The sequence below is a fragment of the Brienomyrus brachyistius genome, chromosome 5, assembly GCF_023856365.1.
Source record: "Brienomyrus brachyistius isolate T26 chromosome 5, BBRACH_0.4, whole genome shotgun sequence".
NCBI lineage: Eukaryota > Metazoa > Chordata > Actinopteri > Osteoglossiformes > Mormyridae > Brienomyrus > Brienomyrus brachyistius.
The window spans coordinates 33,383,100-33,400,958 of NC_064537.1; the positions used below are offsets into that span (position 1 = coordinate 33,383,100).

Here is a 17,859-nt window from a genome sequence, read left to right on the forward strand (position 1 = left end):
ACAGAGAATTTATGCTTTTGAAAGCAAAACCACCCATTAAGGGGATGAATTTGGCTGCCTTTCTGCGATTAAATATACACAGATTTTTCCCATTTTTTTGCGTATGTTCTGACCAAGCGTACATGCACACCGTTTTCACAGCGTGATACATCTCTACAGCTCAAGAGCACATACATGAATACCATAAGGGATCTTTAATGGGTCAAAAAATACTCAGTTTTGCATGCATTTTTATAGTTTAGTTCAAAAATAAGATTTATTTTAGACTGGCTTAAAATACATATGAATAATCCTTGAATAATTATCTTTACCTTAAACAGTGTACTAACGATTTATCCATAATACTGTGCCATACACATAATACTTTGATGTGAAACGTGAGGAAATCACGTCCTCAACGTTTATTAATATGTTACATCACATGTTAAAGTCGACAAATATCTACAATAGGTATGTCAATTGCCTGAGTTAGAAGCCATAACCTCCCGTCAAGCCTAGAACAGGGACAGACGAAGTGTTGCAAGCGTGGAGCCAACGGGGCGGATTCTTTGCTGCGATTGGCCCGATGGATAGGAAAATGGGTGGAACCTGAGAAGAGTGGGCGGGGTGTGCGCTCCGGAGTGTCGGGTTTCACACGCGCAGCACGTGACCGCGATGGCCGCCGTCGCCGCTGCTGCTCACGGGCGCCGCGGCAACTTCGCCGTCCCCTGAAGAAACCCTGCTCCGCGCCTCTCACCATTAGTACCCAGAGGGAAGGCACATTTCTCTCAGCCCCCAGCCTCAATCGGGGAAAAGAACAACTTCCAAGAGGAGTCCACCATTATCATCGCCGGCAGAACTCCCAGCAGCCGACAGAGCGGTAGGAGGAGTCAACAGGTCTCAGGTATTTACACTTTGGGCGACGGTGCCGCCGGTGCCCCCGGTAACCTCGCTTACGCGGCCGGACTAACGAGCTCGTTTACGGTACCGGTGGGCGTCCGTTTAAAACTGATACCGACGAATAAAAACAAGATAACCGGGCTAGCCATCGGGCCGATGCGTTTTTGGGGGTGATGATGGCTGGGGGAGCTCCGGCAGTTCGTATTAAGACTGCCGGTCGGCCGGGTATGAAGCCTGTTAGCCGTGGCTACGCAAAACCTTTCATTCCTTTCAAGGGTTTTTTTGTGTCCCGAGAAAGAGAAATAAAAGAACTGCAACAGTAAAAAGATCATATACTGACCCCATGGCTTGTTAGGTTGCGGAGTTTCCGTGTGTGTTCGCGTTTTGACTTTATTCCTTGAATAATACAACAGCCGTTTCCTCGATATCCTGCAGGTTCACGATTTTACATCCAGGTTTATATTGCAGTTCACCGCTAATGTACTGTCTTTTTGTAGACAGTTATAGCGCTTCCACATTATAATCCCCTTTATCTAACGCGGGCGCTAAGGTAATTAAGGTAATGGCATCATTTAGGATTAATGCATTATTTCATATGTGAGTTTAATTATTAAACAGACACTGTACCGGATGACTTATGGTTAAAATGTACGGATGACAGTGCACGGTTAAATGTATAGTTTCCCCCCCCCCCCCACTGCCACATTGACGTAAAGACGACTATAGCCGACATTTTATGTGCAGTTTCTCGCTACTGCGTTAAATATTCAGTGAAAGTTAAGCCGAATACCTCTGGCATATTCTGAGTACATGTTTTGAAATGAACACACGCTAGTTTTCGGTTTCTTGAGCCGCGAGCCTGATAGCCGCGTAGTTCTGCTTGTCAGTCGAGCTGGCTGCGCTGTGATCTGCTTTTCATGGAGATGAAGGTGTGTTAGCTCTGGCCGCCACGTATTAGATGTCCGTTTTGATGACAGCCTGCCGTTGTGCAGTTCAGTGGGGCACATGTTTATCTGTTGTCAGGATCCCAAACTGGCAACACGTAAGATTTCCTGAAACTGAACTGACCGTCACTCGTGTGCGGGCTAAAAAAACTGTCAGCTCAGTTTCTTGACTTATGAATTCTTGAACCTGTGTAATTTTATTGCTCCAAACTGATACGCCTGTAACTTTATACGTCCGCTAACCTGTTACAGTAACCCCTGGACCGAGTCTTGAAATTGTCCATACAATAAAGAAGTAAATCTCTCTATTTCCTCTGTCACAAACCATGGTGTCCTTTAACGTTGTTGCATAGTAACCGTGCTTATTTGCAATCCTCTGACAGTTGTGTTGGTGTGTTTCCTTGCAGCAGGCAATAACATGTATATTGAGGTATCCAATACCTATCAACAACTGAAGACTGTGTTGAATTTTTGATCTGAATGCTGTCTAGTATTGAAAAGCAATGGTATTCAGAACATTGCATCAGAAGTCTAGTCTCTGAATAACGAATGTGTGTCTGCGTATTCCCATCTTACTGTGAATTGCATGCACCTGCCGTAGAATTGCCATCACTTGACGGTCCGTACACTAAAATACATATGGCCTGCATGGATTTGTAATTTGTGTGAGCAATCCACTGCTACTTATGCACATACTGTCCTTGCGGTCTGGGAATGCAGACAGGTCCACCCCCCCTCCCCCCTCCTAATTTTACTTTAATGGTGGTGGCACCTGTCCAGTACTTTTTTGCTGCTGGGAACCACAGGGAAACTGCAGAGGGAAGATGGACAGTGAAATGGTGAGCTGTCATTGTCCTGGCCTTCCTGGGTAGGATAAACTGTGTTTAGTTACTGTTGATTTATGAGTGTGCAGGCTTCTGTAGGGAAACTGTTAAATTCATGTGCTTTTTTAAACCAAGAAATGCCAGCAGCTTAAGTACATTGTGGTCGGTGGTTTGTTTAGTTTTTTTTGAATAATAAGTACATGGTTGGTTTCTCTTCAGGGTTTTTAGAAGTTTTTCACCTGTGCTCTGGCATGTCTGATATAGTGTAGATTTGGTTTTGGAGGCAAAGCAGAAAATGTCTTTTTTCTTTTTTTCCTCCACACTCTCTACTTGTTAAGAGCTTTTGAAGAGGATATTCGACCTTCAGCCATGTCTGTCTTTGGAAATTTGGTTTCCTCCTTGTGTGAGAAGTGCCAGTTAGAGGCCGCAAGCTCGGCAGTTTCATATGACGGTAAATGTGTCAGTGCGGTGCAGGTGCGGCTCAGTTCACTCTTTTCAGGCTCCTTCCTCTCATGATGTGTAACGGATTGCACTTTTCCCCTCTGAGATAAGAAATATGACGCGTGTCTTTATTTTTTTGTCTCAAATGCAATTGAGACTCAGTCTCCCAGCGACTTCCTGTATCTTTAGGCGGGGTCTGACATTTTGATTTTACAGCCAATGGAACAAAAGATGTAGCCGTATCCAGTGAACTGGAGTGTTTGTGGATAGTATGTGTGGCTTCCTCGCTGTGAGTTTGCAGGCGTGTCTGGAAGGCTTGAGACATCTGCAGACCCAGTTGAATCAAGGCGTTGGCTTATGATGAGACCCTGGAATTTAGGACCACGACTGGATGTAAAATCCACAGACTCCTGCAGAAGATTCAAGAGATGTATTTGCCATTTCTACACGCACAGGCAATATGGGTGCATAGGAATTTTTGTGCAAAGCTCTTAGAGTCAGTAATAAAGAAGAGAAATAAGCGAAGGTCAGGATAGGTACGTAATAATGGTACAAGATAAGTACTAACGACATTGTTGAATACAATAAAAATATAAAAAAATATTAAAATGAAGAAAAATAAAAAGGAAAAACTGCAAAATAAAACACAGATGTTTATTTAAAAGAAATTGTGAATTCTGCAAAAGGTCATTCACAAGACTGTACATCAGCTTACCAATTCACTGATTCGTACAGTTTGAGCTCAGTGCTTTGCTCCTTTTCAGGTCACAGATGATTATGATTAGCTTTCTCGCATGTTTTCTCAGCACCGCCCAGATTCTTACACTGTTATGAGGTTTGCTGCCTGTCAGAGCTTTTTTGACACTGGCTTGGGTTAAGTGAACTTAAGTGCAGATTAGTGTGACTGATGGGAGGGATGACTTGGCCGGAGAGGCGGGTTTCGAGAAGTCTCCGGCCCCGCTCGTTCCTATGCAGGCGTCGGCTTGTGAGAGTGCCCTGATCAGCAGCTCCTTTGCGGATCTGACGGATGAGGCGGTTCCTTCATGGTGGCAGGTTCCCCCCTGAGATGCTGCAGTGAGCACTCACAGAACCGTGAACTCCTCAACCTCTCTGACTCCGTCAGACACACTTGCTGTGTGGTTTTCAAGTGAGAAGCAAAGAACTACAAGAAAACCACAATTTGAAAACCAGGGCTTCAGTTCTCACCAAAATGATGATGATAATAAAAAGGTGTTGATTGGCATGGATGTTGGCATCGAATAAACCATGTCAGCATTTGTCTCGAGTTTGATACATGGGCATCTGGTGCATTAAATGGAAACAAATGGTCCTGCCGTTTTTAAAACTGTCAAATTATTGAATGTCCTTCTGTCATATCATAAGTTGCGTTTATATCAGATATCTGAAAAAGTCAGCTGTTGTCTAACAATTCTGATCAAAGCTGTATTGCAGTGACCCTTAAACCACTCGCAGTTCCTATGCAAACTGCACTGCTTACATGTAAATACACCCATCCTTTGCCTGCTGTTGTAAATGAAACGAAGCTGTGAGATGGTGTGTGTGTGTTTATGTGTGTGTGTGGTTGATGCCTGGAATAAAAACACAGGCAGCCTTGCTGGAAGGCACGGTTATTTCCATGGGCCCGGATCCCAGGCGATGTGGAGATTACGGTGAGCCCTGAGCTGCAGGGCTGATGCTGAGGATGTGCTGTGGGCTTTTTAGCGACTGTCAGTGCCCCAGCTTTACTGGTCTCAGCCTGGCTCTGTCTGGCTGTGGTCGTCATGTCTAGCTGCTTGCGTCTCCTTCTCCTCTGGAAATGGTTTTGCGGCGCTGCTTCATATTTAGTCTCCAGCCCTGTTTTCTGAGGGCGTTTTCTGTGGGAGCGACTGCCTCTGGGTCTGTCTGGACATCAGAGAGGTACAGAGGTCGCCGCATGGCACCCACACGCTCACATTACTGCTTCCCCCCTCAAAGTGAGAAATAGCCTGAAATCAGTTGTTTTGGGTGTTTATCCCAGTGAGTCCTTGCCAAAATGTGGTTAAACATCATAATTATTATTATTTTTTTTTTAACACTCATTATTAATTCAGGTTGTACCAGCACACTGCTCTTTTGGCCAAGCACCCTGAGCAAGGACCGGCACCTAATCGGGATTATGGGCTCATTTTTGGTTTAACTGGCATGTTGGTAGAGGACAAAAGGGATGGGAGTTGTCCCATTTGTTCGACGTGTGACACTGGAGTAGAATCCCAGTCAGAACTGTGCCTGTTCAGAATGTGGACTTTGAAAAGTACAACAGTCATGAGTTTGCTGCATATAGGGTCTTCCCAGTACTTTCTGCTAGCCTCTACATGGTTTTCCCCCACCTCAAAATGGAGAAAATGCAATATTCTCCGTAATGTTAAAGTTATCCTTTGCCACACATGTCCCATTTGCTTTTGAGAATTAGCCATTTTGAAAGCATGAAATGATGTAAACTGGCAAGTTCTATAAGACGATCAATACGGTTGGCTTTCATTTCTACCGCTGGCCGTTGTAAGGAACGGTGTGTTACGCAGTCGTTGTTCTGCCTTCACTGTTGCTGGAAGTGGAGGAAAGAGCAGGCTTTCTCAGGGCTGCTGGGAAGACCCACCACTAGCCGGTAGCATGTCCAGATTGCCAGTCATGGCCCATCTGGGGAAAATGTGCGTTTTGACTGCTTGCCGCAACATGTGGGATGGCCTCTCAACCACCATTAGAACATCACAGTCTTGTGCTTTCTGGAGTGAGCCAGCTGTGTCAAATCATCAAGGCACCAAAGCCAAAATTGTCTACAAACAAATGAAGGGATAGACGGTCAGATGGATACATAGATTATTGGACGTAACATGACAGAATACAAAGTACCAAAAGGGATGGCTGGTCAAAGTGGTTTTATTGTTTTGAAACGTTTGCTCATGCAAGGTGAGAATGCTTTAGATGTTTGTGCGAATCTTAATAGCCACTAGTGGTGTTCTCTCGTGGAATGCGCTGTTTTGCGATATGTTTTGCGTCTCCAGGTCCTTTCCCATGCTTGGCTGTGCATTGTTATACCACAGCCTCCTGCATTATAGGGTGGGGAGATTTCCCTTTGAACACTGACACCTTTGAATGTAGGTTGTTTTCCTCTACACTGAGGCAGATCAGACTTAGCAGATCGTCCATAATAAAGGTGAGGCTTGAATTCTCATGGGAGAAAGTGGTAATGTTCTTCGGATAATTGTGCATTGGATTAAATTTACTCTCGGAATGTTCTGTGCTCAGGCCAAGAGGGAGAGAAGAAAGATAGACATTCATTAGCAGTGCTTTGTTCTATGTGTTTGCCTTCCCAGCACACGTATTAAGTAAAGCTGTCTACAAGAACTTGTTGTTTGTACTAGCTGTAATTAGGCCTGTTTTGTCCCCCTCATTTTTACTGCATTATATTACTCGCAGCAGAAGCAATGTGGCCAATACCCAGCTCAATGTAACTGAGAAATTCACGAATTAGCACTCTTTTACATTATGACTTACTTAGAACCCGGCCGTGTCAGATAATATGGCTTCCCGCTTGTTGGCGTCCCTCTCCGGCTCTAACCTTGCAGCGGTATAGCTCCTCTCCACTGTAATTAGGCCTGATAACACTTTAATAAAGGAGCTTACTGTCGTTTGTAAATTTCACCCTGGTAATAAGACGGTGGCCCCGGAGTGCCCTCGCTTGAAAATGCCCATACTTTGCCGTCCGCCGCCTCCTGGTCAGTAAAACACTTCATTGACTGTAATAGCAGCAGCGGCCGGTCCTCTGAAAGGCAGCGAGCCGCTCTCGTATTATTTGCCCGGCATGTGAAGTGAGCCTTAATCGTGGCTGGCCTGACCTGCCTCCTTGAAAATGGGCAGATAAATAATGACTGTGTGTATATTTGTTTCCATGGGGTGGCGATCGGCGGCGAGATGGGCGCACATTGCTGCGCGGCCCTAATGAATGGCCTCCATTCCATTTTCGCTCATTTTCTCTGGACAGTACCATTAAGTTTGACAGATGATATGTTCTTCCTTTGAAACAGTGATCTTAAGCACATTGTCACTGAAAATCTGATTCACACCTTTCCCTTCCTATTCTCTCTCTCTTCTCCCCCCCACCCTGAGACTCTGTTAATATTTCTCTTTGAATGGAATAGTGAGACTGCTGGGGTGGGAGTGTGTGTGTGTGTGTGTATGGGGAGGGGGGTTGGGTTAACTCTCTCCTCCCCTTCCTCAGCGTCCTAGTTCTGACTGGTGTAGCTGGGAGCTCTCCACCCAGCAGGCTTCCTTTGGCCTCACGGTACCGAGCTTTAGACCTGCCATCCCGTTACAGTGGGTGTGGTGTGCCGTGATTGGGCCACAATCACCGCCAATGAGCCGCTCAGTCTGTATGCTTCTGGCTGCTGGGGTGGCGGTTGCAAATATACAGAGCTGGGCTCCGTTTGAGTGTAACTCCTGACCCCATCGGCACGGGTGGAGCGGGCCGCCGAAAGCACATTAGATCAGTGGACACTCCTCCTGGAAAATGGCAGGATAATGGCCCAGAACTGCGGGAGGGGGTGCGTAATGCATTCTTGGCTGCAGACCCCAACATCATCATCATCATCATCATTACTCGCTCTCCCTAGCCACGTCCTCTTTATGAGCCTCTGATGCTGCAGCCGGATGGCATGGTGGCCCAGCCACACAGAGCTGCGTGACCGAACCCTGTCCTTACTGACATTGGGCCACGTGGTGCAGGTGCTTTGGGTGACACCATGGGAGGGCAGGGGTGCTCCAGCTCGTCTCATTCTGTGGAGCTGCCGTGTGGCTGGAAGTGTCCTTTTAACATTGTCCTTAGATGTTGCTGCTCAAGTCTCTGCTGTGTCATTCTGTGCTCAGGTCTTATCACCACAGCTGGTCCGGGGCAGTTCTACTGAGGTGTTACTGCACCCCCACCCCTGAACTGCTGTAAACCGGAGATTAGCCCAGTCTCCTTTAGAAGCATGTCGCCTTGTGAGCAGTTACTGAGAACCGATATGTGTAAAGAAAGCAGTCCATTCAGTAGGCTGTGTCCTGAGGCTACGTTAATTGCCGGTGGGGGGGTGATTTGTATGTAATCACTCAGTGTGGTCGTTAACCTCGTCCCCATTACATTACATCCGTTCTCTCGTATCCATCACAAACCCCGCGCTTCATCTCGCTTGCTGCTTGGCTTAGCCTAGCTTAGCCTCTCTGCCAGCCAGCGGCATCCAGCTAGTATCGATTCTTGACAGGGATCCTATTGATAAATACTGGCGGCGGCCACTCTCCGGAATATAGTGGCTAAATGAGGCAGAGCGGAGGCAGATGTGCAGTGGTGAATTAAAGGCGCAGCCTTTTCCGTTCAGTGACGCTGCCACCACCACTCAGGAGGGGAGCTCCGCGCAAGCTGCCATCATTATTTACGGCCATGGTGCTTGATGCCTGCAGTTAAATTGACCCGCAGCCCACTGACTGGGGGGAGGGGTTAGACAATGGTCTCTTTTCCACTCTTGGAATCTCATTTTCGTCTAAATGAGTATATATACCCCTTAGTATGTCGTTTGGCTTCCGCATGCAAGTGCCGACAGTGTCTGGGTAGCATCTCCTTCAATAGACTTGCTGGCCTGCCTGGTGGCGCACGTTGACCAGGTGTTATCTTGTTGCCGTGAGCCATATGCCTCGGTCGCCCCACAGTCTCTCTCAGTTTTGCTGTTTGCCGTACCACAAACAGCAAAGCGGCATCCCTGAAATGAGGTGGTGGCACGAACCAGCCTCGGTTTGTTGAAAATGGAAGAGTAGCTCCCTTTCCAATGGAATGCAGGTTTATGGTAACCAAAGCGCAGCTAACATAGTGATGTGCCACTTTTCACTATACATTCTTATCTCAGAGGTGCTCAAAGGAGTGACGTAGCTAAAGCCACAAGCATCTAAATTGTGTCAAAATTTGTGTCTAAATGCTACCGAGGCATCGAGCAGATTTGTCTGGTTAGTCTGTCCTGGCAGTACTTGCCGCCCGTTGGGGGGAAAACGTCATGCTCACCGAGACCTCTTGCATGCGGCATGCTATCACTCCCTCGTTAAATGCTTTTTCTGCCAACTTTTCGGCTCAAACAAACGGTCCAGAAATGCGTGACGTGGGTGGCAGGCCAATTGAGGGTCGGTGATTGGCCTGCCGGGTTTCTGACGGGGAGATGTGAAGGGGGCCTTGCATCCCAACAGGAAGCCTGGGAAGATTCTGCGTTTGCTCTGTACTTCAGTGCTGGGCAGGTGGCTTGGGAGAGCAGTATGGATAGATGGGCATTGCATCCCTGCCAGGGGTAATGCGTAGAGTACTAATGCATGTCTGTATTGTTATACGTGCTTAATAAATCCGAATGTAAAACATCCAGTTATTTTTTTAACCAGCTCATGCATACGGTCCTTGGTCCCCACAGACCCACTGCTGTTGCTCTTATGCTCTTACTGTTGACTTGAAATTCCTTGAGTCTTTTGAGACTTTTTTTTTATGAAAGGGTTGCAGCTGAGCTGGAAAATGCGCTTGGTTTAAAAGCTGAGTTGTGCTATTGTGCTGGAACCGTGAACATCTTGGAAATGAGAATTTGAAGAGTTGAGCTCATGATTTGGGGTTCGATGGACAAAATATTGCTGGTAGTTATCCTCTTTTCTTTCTTTCGGAATCCCTTAAATAGCTGGATCACTACTTTTATGTACTACGAAATCCTCTTCAGGTTCTGCAGTCCCTGTTATCCTAGCTGTAGCGAGACCATTTCGCATCCCGCCCCAAAATAAACGACATGAATTTTCAGAAAATCCATCTTGGGCAGCCTGCATTGTTCCATGTGAATTCTCCCTATAGATATATTTATCCCTGCAGTAGGAAGTGCAGATGAGCAGGAACCTTGTTGTTCACTGGTACGCTGTGGAGCTGTGGGTGAAAATGGGAATGTCTAAAACACAGGAATTAGCTAAGGAAGGTTTCATGTGGTGGTGGAGGTGGGAAACTTCTGCCGAGGCAACAGGGCATGCTGTGTCTAGTAGTCTGTTGCCCACAGTTTCCTAGCCGGTTTATGCTGACCGCATAGTCCCTACCCCCCAGTGCAGTATTGTCATGTAATGAGCAGCGGGGCCCTGGGAATTAAATTCTTAATGAGAAAAGTGCAGTTCTGGGAATTTTGCACTGCCCCTTAGTGGTAGGGAGGAGAGATACTGCTGCTGAACTTTTGGGCTGAGACGGCCACCTTCGTTTGGCAGTTGCCTCCCTCGTGCAGCTCAAAGGCCACAGAAAGAAGAAGCGATCGTAGATGTCTGAAAATCCTTCCTCCTGAGTCTTGTGCAGAATAACTGTCTGAGCTTGAGGAAGAACAAAAGATGAATTTAAAAAGGAGACCAGCTTACTAAATGTGATGGAAGGTTTAATAAAATGATCAGAAGTATTTGTATAAGGGCCATTGTAAGTTTCTTATCCTGGCCACTCATGCTGTGTAGTGAACAAGAGTATGTCCCATGGAAGTGTATGGCAGGGTCCTTCACAGGCAGTAATGGGACACAGCTGGGGCCGACGTCTAATGCTATAGCTGACATGCTAAGCAGTGAGCTTAGGGTGGCGTTTTGCAGGACTTGAACCACCAACCTTCAGATTTCTGCTCTGCCTCCTTAACCTCTGTGCTGCCTGTTGCTGTCATGCACCCTGTTTCCCCCTGAGGCAAATGTATCTCCTGCCAGTTTCAGCCACCCTCTAAGTAACTGTTGACCAAATGGCTTTAATGAAGCAGTTGTGTTATCTAGAGACAACTCAAACTTAAATGAGAGAGAATTCTACCCAGAAAGGCGGAACTTGGCTGATGGGGAGTGCGTTTCAGAAGTGGAGGCGGGGACGCGGCCCACCGGCACATGGCGAGTCCATGCGGCCCCCGAACTGGATTTTCTCGCCTCAGTGCGGCTCTTATTCCTCTTTCACAGTCAAATAAAGCGACTGTGTCTCTCCGCCTGTGTTTGTTTTAAGTTTTTCATTGGCAGCTTTGAAAGAAGTTTAATGTAAACGGTTAACAGAGCTTTACAGAAGAGTCTGATGTGTCTCTTTGTTTTTCCCCACTGTCTAGGCAGTGTTTGGACGCAGAATGCTGAGGCACCATGAAAGTACCAGTGTTCTGGGGGGGGGGGAGTTGCATTTTTGATGGTCTCTTTATTTCCTCCTCTTTATTGTGCAATTTGTTTTGCCCTGAGCCTTTTTAACTGTGTATTTTTCACTGTGGGTCTGTGGTTTGCTTCTTAACTTCCCATTTACAAAGATCTGATGTCTATGGCTTGCGAGTTTCACTTGGAAACTATGGCAACCAGCAGGAACACCAAACAATCTATGAACAAATTGCCATACAGGCATTTTAACGCCCCCCCCTTCTTATCTGTCCCGCTGCAGATGAATGATGATATAAGTATTGCAGATGTGAGGAATGCTGTACTCACAGATGTTGAGCTGCCCATCAGCAGTAACTGGCATGCAGTCTTATGCACCGAAAACGGGAAACGTTACTTTGTCCACTTGTGTTGTACTTGAGGTGTGTATCCCCCAGTCTGTCTTATTTGCGATTTTGAGTGATTATTATTAATCATGTATTATTGCTGTTCTTATGAAACTATGACAGCAGCGTCATTTCTGTGGCAATGAGGTAGCAGTTTTCTGCATGTCTGTTCTGTAAAGACTAACAGTCTTTCTGCCCTCTGTCTTCCTTGGTCTCTACTCTTCTGGAGAAGCGGGCACACTCTTCTCTTTTTTTTTTTTTGTTGTTGTAAAGAGGGATCAGCAGCTAGTGGGGGTGGGATGTGGGACCAGAGGGCGTGGCAGAGGGTCTGATAAACGTTCAGAATATGCTAACCTGACAGTAGCTAGTGATGGACGGTTTTAGCTAAGCACCTCTTGGCCTGCAGGGGTCGACCCCAGGCCTCTACGTCATGCCACTGTCAGCAGACATCCGGGAAGCATTTAACCCTTTACCAGAATGGGGCTGGATTGCTGCGCTCCCCCTCTCTACCTGGAGGCTGCAGGGCGACACACAGCCCCATTATAATTTAATGCTAAACTCTGTGGCTCTTCGTCTGTTGCAGACGTCAGTCTCTCTCTCTCTTGTCACTGTCATTTAATTTTGTGTTTCATTAAACATGTCCGGCTGCCTGGTTTTCCTCCTTTTGGGAATTATTCCTGACCCTTGCTCTCCTGTAGTGCCACTCGCTGCTTTCTGGGATGTCTCCAGGAAGATAAGTGCATCGGGAACTGCACAAGGTTCTGTTAAATAAACTGCTGTGCTAGTTTTTTTTGGCGTGGGGGGTGGGGTTCGGCAGGACGCTGGACTTGGCTGTGGGTTTTCTGTCTGCAGTGTAAAGAATGCACTTTAATTTGCCTGCGGTAGACCCAAAGGAGGTGGGGGGTGTGCAGAGCCTCAAGAGTAAACACTGACATCTCGGAGCTGCTCGCTGCAGAGCACTCTGTCCACAGAAATCAGGTGGGAGGGAAGGGGATTGTGGAGAACGGGAAGGACTGGATGAAGCAAGATGCAAGCAGAATGGGGATGAACAGGGTGCTGGGGAGACCGTGGGGGGGGATGTCGCCTGCTTAGCGGGGGCTGTGCTCCATGCCGACTCGGGGCTTGCAGTGACTGCTGACTTAGTTCTGTTTTGTTCTAGATGAACCCCTTCCTGATTAGAGCCCTCCCCCCCATTAGACAGTTTTTGGACTTTCCCCTTTGGATGTGTGTGTGTGTGTGTGTGTGTGGAGGGAGGGGAGTTGCATAGATCACATTTGGGGACCAAAATGTGCCCAAAGTGCAGTAAAATCTGAACCTTCCTTACTTTTGGGAACATTTTTCAGGTCTCTATTTGGATAAGCTCAATTTTACAAAATTCTGTGAAAGCGATCAAAAAAGTAAAAACCCCAAAAGTCTTGTATTTGAGTTGGTTACTTATGTTTAAGGTTAGGGCTGGGTAGGGGTTAAGGGTGCCGTGATTGGGATAAGGGTTTTTGTCATAGAAATGAATGGAAGGTCCCCATTTAGATAGACACACACACGATGGCGTACCTATGTGTTTTCCCCTTCCAAGGGAGTGGGGATACCTCGTTGCTGCTCCCAACTCACAATCTCATGGCTGAGTTCAGCTGCCAGTGATAATGTGTTCAGGGCCTTTGGATGATATTCCTTGGAAGTGGTCTCACCCCTTGGTGGGTGGCATATCGGTGTGCTACCAATAATTATTATACCGTGATTGACACTGTATCATCTTGTTACCTTACTGAAGGAATTCAGGTGAGAGTTCACTCACATTTACTGTAGTAGCAAAGTCTGTACTGTCCATGTGACCCTGACACGTCTCCTGGATGCTGGCTTAGTGGCGTGTCGTCTGCTCTTGGAACATCATCAAGATCAGGTCCCTTTTCTCTGAAGGATCCGACAAAGATGGGAGCCTGAGGTTTGCGACTTTGGCCCTAAATCACCCATCTCTGTTAATGTTGATCTGTTTTGGGTCATAGCGTGTAACTAAACTGCATTTTCTTTTATTTTTTGGTAGAAAAGTCAAAATGAGGGCTTGACAAATCTACTTTCCCCATATCCTCCCATTGAGGTTTGGGGATTAAGTTCTAATTTTAGCCGCACTGTCTTTGCAGATGCTTTGAAGAGCTGGCTGCCAATAGCAAAGCAGGGTGAAGAGAATTGGAGGGGCTGCTCGAGGGGGTGGGGGTGTCGTTTGAAAGTAGAGCTTCGTAAGGGGAAATTAGCATAAAATACCCACAGAAAATGTCTTTGCACATGATAATAGGAGAGTCGTCGTGGATTCTCGGCCTCCGTAGACCGTGACGACTTGAGCTGAGGCATGCTGGTATTTTTCGATTACAAGCTGTTAGCGATCACTGTGTTGCCACCATTTTGTGACACGGACTGTTCTTAGCTGGGACGCCGCAGGCATTCGGTGCTTAACAGGTCACCGAGATGGCCACAAAACGTCACCTCGCGTGACCAGGTCCGTGGATGGCTCATCTGCACTGGGATGCTTGGAGGAACCATTGGAAGTGCTGTGTTCCTTCCCACCGATGCCTCCCCAATCCTGCGTCTTTCACCTTTGATGCTCTGAAGGCAGACGACCATATGGCTCCAGGAAGGGAAGGCGTCAGCTCCCTCCCTGCCGGCCGCCCCATGCGCCATCTCCCTGGCACTTGGGCGGCCGTGACGCGATTCAGTCAGTTGTCAATGTGATTAATCGATATTGACCGGCATTGAAGGGCAGGGGCCCGGGTGCAGCAGCCAGGGGGATGGGGGGGAGCGTAGCATGGCGCTCACCGGGGGAAGAGTCGTCTAGCAACACGGCGGGGGGAGGAATGCGTGTTTGGGTAGCTGTATGACAGGTGGCTGAGAGGGGCTAATAGATTAATGAGTCTCGTGATATATGGTCCCAAAATAAAAGGTCCTCAGAGACTGACTCTGTCACCCTAAATCATTTCCAACCAGGCTAGTAAAACTGAAACAATTATGCGGATTAGCATAACAATCGGCAGGCGGGGGGGGGGAGGGTTACACCGGCCCATTAGGGCGTCCTTTTGTTACTTGCCGCATCTTCCGTAGATTTGGGGCTTTGCGGGGGTTGCTTGAGGGGGAGCTTTGCCTACACCCAGGTCTCACGACCATAAAGGTGCCCCCACCACTGCTCTCTTTGTCTCCATGTGCTGCACTGTCCGGTCCCATTCATAGCAGTGCTGTCACGGTGACTGCACGCATGTTCTCCGTGTGCCAAATGCGCGAAAGGCAGCCTCAGCTTAATGGCCGACTCGCAGTGACACGACGGGCCACGAAAGCACCCCACTACCACAACCAGGCCGACGGAGCTGTGTTTTCTTTCAGGAAAACCTTCTAATGGCCAATGCCAGTGAAATTCCATTTCACGAACCTAGAAGTAAAATTCAAGAAAACCATTCTGGTGATAAAGGCTCCAGTAGTCAGGGTGATCTCTTAGAAATGTACCGTATACTGAAATAATGTTTTGTATGTTGCCCCTTTCTGCAAGTAGATGTGAAAAAGTGAGCAGTTTGTTCATTAATATGCATGACTGTGTTTGTGCTCATTCCAGCCCCATTGTCGGTTATCTTCAGTGGGGCTTTAAATTGGAGAAACACACAGCTCAGTGTCTGCCGTGTTCTCACATGCCCTTAACATCTAAAACGCTGACATTCCTCCGTAGACGGATGTGTGACATTTGTAGCTGCCCACTTCCTCCTCCTCCACTTTTGTCATGGCCCGTGACTCCCAGGGTGCCTTAAGGCAGAAGGGCGCGGCACAGGAAGTAACACTGGTTGAGGGTTGACGGCTCAGCAGTGAGCGCTGAGACACCTGTGCGCGTGACGGCTCCTGCTGCACATTTCTTTCAGCCTGCCGGCTTAGGGGAGGCGGAGCCTGTTGGCCATGCCCCTTTGTGCCTTCAAGGTTGTTTTTTGATGATATGGGGTGAGTCAGATAACCAAGATTCTTGCCATCACTTCCTGAACAGCTCTTCCTGCACACTCTTGTTTTATCTGGTGGGGGGAGATGATCTGTCCCCTGCCGCCTCATGGCTGTTGGAGCCGTTGTGGGGCCGGACGTCTCAGGAGGAGTGCTTAGGCACAATCTGCATTTATAAAACAGGCACTTTTAAAGGCAGTCATGGGGGCCTTCATGGCAGGGCTGTCGGTCCCAGCTACCCCCTGCGGGGAGATGTCAGTCTCGTCGCTCCCGCACCAGTCCAACCACATTTGTTTAACTTTTAATGTCTTGTTGAGATCCCATGGCATTCTGGGTGGTGAGCAGGAACCGCATCCATAGCCCCGGACTGCTTGTTCCCTCCACGCCGACGTGCTTGCCTGCAAGCACCCTGCGAGGCTGTGGCCCTGGGCAGCCTGGGTCGCCGGCATTGCTCTGCCTGTCAGTGCTGCCGTCTGTCAGTGGTTGTTTTTAGGCTGCAGGAGAGCCAGGGCCCGTGCTGGTGGCGGGGAACCTGTCGGAGCCCCCGGAGAAGCACGTTGGAAAAGAGGCAGCTTTGCCAGCAACTCTGTCACGGTGCATCCTCATCCCTGTCTTTTTTTATAATGCCGGGGGAGCTGTTGCCATGCCGCTCTGGGCAGTGCTTCCAGAACATACTTTCTGGTGTATAGCACGGTGATAGCCGGTGCATTGGATGAGGGTGTCTCTCTCCGTTACATGCTGGGCTGCACGTGCCATTACTACGAAACTGCTGGAGGTGACCTGCCAGCCAACTAGTTAATCGGCTATAGGATGGGTAGTGTGGCATCACCGCGGTGAGGACATGCTGCTGCTGTGTCGAGGTCTGTGCCAGATCAGTGTGTCTCTGTCACCAGTGTCAAGAAAGTTCTGTGGCTCTAAAGTGGCCGTCATGTGACCTATGGGAGGCCACGTCTCAGGCACCCATAGGCTGCAAAATGGACCGGAGTCCGTGTGAGGCAGAGCGACGGTTGGGCAAGTCGAGGCGTTGAAAGTTGGGCCGGCGCCCCCCCCCCCTTGCTGCCACCACCGATGTCATGCTCTGACGTGAGAATGGGAGGGTGGAAATAAGCAACATTGTGGAAGCCCCATTGAGCTGAGGAGTCTTAAGGAAAAAGGGCACCCGGCATTAGGCTATGCCCATAGTGGGCGTGTGCTGACTCACAGAAGAGCCGTAATCGATGCAGTGCTGCTGGAACTGAGGGGTTTTGTCGTCCTCACAGTGTTTGTCGTTCTGTTTGTGTGTGTGTGTGTCTCAGTGTGCGCATGTGTGTGTATGTGCGCGTGCGCGCGGTATGAGGGTGTATTGTAATAAGTACTGCCTGGGTAGTGTTTGCTGTGCCAGAAGCAGTGCTAGAAACAGCTGTGGTTTCCGTGACAGCGCTGTGTGTGTGTGTGTGTGTGTGTGTGTGTCAGAGAGCCAGGGAGTCCTGGTTTTCATGAGGCATCGTTTGTACAGTGGCCTTCCCTCCCCCCCCACTCGCTCTCCTTTTTTTCCCTTCTCATCTCTCTCTCTCTGGCAGAGGAGGAAGGGGAAGTGGGCCTCCCTGAGCCAGCCCCTGACTGTTCTGTGTGTGTCTGTTGGTCCGTATGTGTGCATGTCCTCATGTCATCCACTTAAACATTTTCTTTAAACTACCAATTAAAACAAATGGGGGGAATAAATAAAAGAAGACATAAGGGAAAAAAAACACACACACAGGCTCGGCATCTCGTTATGCTTAACGCCTAATTAGGCACAACTGACTGACATCAGAAAATGGCAAACCCATTAGCACCCCCCCCCCCCCTCAAATTGCGTTCACTCGCAGCTTTCAGCATTGGCCAGACAGGTTTTTTCTGCGGTGTCTGTGAAGGCTGCAGAATTGCAGCTGATTGCGAGTGCAGCCCTTGGTGGCGCTGAGATGGGGCGGCAGAGGCTGGTGTGCAGTTGTGCTGCACCTGGCCGGCCATGGGGGCCCTTGGAGCGACTCCGTCCCATAAACCGAAGAGCTCTGCAGTTTGCTGTCCTCTCCTGCGCGCCCTGGCCCCCTCACCTTTTAAATGTCATAAATAGATTCCTCTCTTCATCCTGGCAGAAGTCAGATGGTTTCCACAGCTTTTCAGAAATACCCCCTGACGCTGGATCACCACTATATTTTCTGGGAGGGGGCTAAGAATTAGTGGATGTCTTTGGCTGTGATGGAGCTGGCACCAGTGGTAAAATGTGGAATGGCACAGAGATCAGTCTGCCCGGCG

The 17,859-nt window shown here is 48.4% G+C and overlaps 1 protein-coding gene across 1 annotated transcript in view; it reads left to right on the forward strand.

Moving 5' to 3' along the window:
* Window positions 1-633: 633 nt before the first annotated feature.
* Window positions 634-17,859, forward strand: part of raraa (retinoic acid receptor, alpha a) — a 106,091-nt gene continuing 88,865 nt past the window's right edge. Inside the window, exon 1 of the mRNA XM_049013856.1 lies at window positions 634-883. The gene's annotated coding sequence lies outside the window, so the exon portion shown is untranslated. The remainder of the gene's footprint in view (window positions 884-17,859) is intronic.